At 36.4% G+C, this 2,500-nt stretch overlaps 1 protein-coding gene across 1 annotated transcript in view; it reads left to right on the top strand.

Moving 5' to 3' along the window:
• The first annotated feature begins 1,836 nt into the window (after positions 1–1,836).
• Positions 1,837–2,500, top strand: part of LOC122250279 (suppressor of lurcher protein 1) — a 7,582-nt gene continuing 6,918 nt past the window's right edge. The window contains exon 1 of the mRNA XM_043011631.2: positions 1,837–2,010. The gene's annotated coding sequence lies outside the window, so the exon portion shown is untranslated. The remainder of the gene's footprint in view (positions 2,011–2,500) is intronic.

Below are 2,500 nucleotides of genomic sequence, written 5' to 3'. Positions count from 1 at the left end.
TTATATTAGCTATGAGTAGTTTGTTAGAAATATTGAGAGACGGGGTACACTCTCTGGGTAGAAAATTAATTTATATAAAACTCAACCAGGTTGGAAGAAATCATAACATCTATATACACACTAATAATATAAATTATTAATTACAATACATCCTAAATACTATATTCAGAAACTGTAGCAATATCATATCAATCTTGTGCTATCTCCTTTTCTAAGAAATAGACAAGGAAAGTAATATTGAATCTATCAACATAAATACAGTATCTCGTAGTTAAATGACACGACGCAAGGTATTTAAAACTGATATATCCTTCTATGAACAGTTAATTACGGTGTTAATACTTCTTGTACTAATATAATTTACCATCCTGATTAACAAAATAAATTTTGTGCATGTATTTACCTTAATCATTTTACAATTTATGTATAAATAAAAGGTACAATTCCATCGATCTGGAGAAGAACAACAATAATAATAATAAAAAAAAACATCAAAACAACCATGCGATTCTGATGAAGATGCAATCAAAACACATCCAAACACAACTCTCCCGATGCTCATCTATAACCTTCTAAAGTTGTCCCTATGAATAGCCAATCCTCATCACAAATCCAATCCTCACAATGAGACAAGCCTGTCTCGCCTGAGTTCCTCCTGAAAATGAGCCCCCAACAGGAGGTGAGTGATCTAGTTCCTTCCTATTGATCAGCAGAAGGGGGGAGGGGGGGGGGGGGCTGACAGGGTGCTCCGGCCTCAGACACCCAAATCAGCTGATCGCTTCCCCTCGTCGCCCTTCGCCCTCTGGTGGTGCCCTTGCTCGCTCTCCGCGGTTAATATCTGCCTCGGTGTGGGGCGATTTGGGGCTGGGGATCGAGTTAGTCCCTGGGGAATATGTTAGATTGTTTGTCTGTCTGTCTGTCTCTGTCTCTGTCTCTCTCTCTCTCTCTCTCTTTTTCTCTCTCTCTTTCTCACTTTCATTACACACACACATACACACACACACACACACACACACACACACACACACACACACACACACACACACACACATATATATATATATATATATATATATATATATATATATATATATATATATATATATGTATGTATATATAATACACATACACACACACACACACACACACACACACACACACAATATATATATATATATATATAATATATATATATATATATATATATATATATATATATATATATATATATATATATATATATATATATATATATATACTTATATATTTATATCTATATATCTATACATATATATATCTTTATTCATATCTATATCTATCTATCTATCTGTCAATCTATCTTTCTCTCTCTCTCTCTCTCTATCTCTCTCTCTCTCTCTCTCTCTCTCTCTCTCTCTCTCTCTCTCTCTCTCGTCTCTCTCTCTCTCTCTCTCTCTCTCTATCTCTCTCTCTCTCTCTCTCTCTCTCTCTCTCTCTCTATATATAATATATATATATATATATATATATATATATGTACATATATATATATATATATATATATATATATATATATATATATATATATATATATATATATATATATATACATATTTACACACACACACACACACATACATATATACACACACACGCGCAGTGTCTGTGTCTTCCCCTTCACATAAATGTATTTCTTTTCTTGTCCCTCTTCCACCTACTATCTGAATATACGATCAGATACCAAACACCGCAAGTCTCCTAACAACCCCCCCCCCTTATTTTTCTCACACACACATACACATACGCGCGCAGACTCCGACAGTCCCCGACATAAATCTCGCAACTGCACGTCGGGTCGGTGTGAGGTGCCCGGGCGCGAGTCTATCAGCACCCTGTCCATAGGCTTGCGAGTGCGTGCGCGAGCGAGGGAGAGTGCGGGGCCAGTGAAGGAAGGCGGGCGAGTGGATATAGACGCTTCATCGCCGTTAGTTCCTTAATGGCGCCACGTGATACACTGTTCTGTTTATCTAGGTATTCTGCTGAAGAAAATATTTGTTGAAAGAAGATATGTGTTTGTTGTAGTAAATAATGTTTTTTTTTTCTTTTTTTTTCTTTCCTTTTTTTGTGTGTGCACTTTAGCATCGAAGTGCTAAGTAATTAGATCAAGTGCAGTGTAATTTTACCTTCAAATACCTACTACTTAATCGGTAGGATAATACGACTACCGTGGAAATCTCTAGGATCGTGAAACCCAGACCCTGATCACTGCGCCAGGAACTAATGTCATGCAGCTTTAAGCGGGGAAATGACGGGGGAACAACCTCTAAATGAACCTAATATTTCCCTTTAAAAAAAAAACTCCTAAAAGAAAATAACCAGAAATAATCGAATGGAATTCACACACTTATTTTTCCCGAAAGATAGAACAGCGAAAATCATAACAGAAAATACGAGTGGAAGTAAATGTGGTTCGTGAACCGTTCGAAAGGGTTTAGCGACCGAGTAAATGAACACATCCTTT

Source organism: Penaeus japonicus, unplaced genomic scaffold (assembly GCF_977035675.1).
Source record: "Penaeus japonicus unplaced genomic scaffold, GWHDUDI00000001_assembly GWHDUDI00000014, whole genome shotgun sequence".
NCBI lineage: Eukaryota > Metazoa > Arthropoda > Malacostraca > Decapoda > Penaeidae > Penaeus > Penaeus japonicus.
Note: the sequence above shows the minus strand (reverse complement) of the source record. Positions and strands in the feature narration are given on the sequence as shown.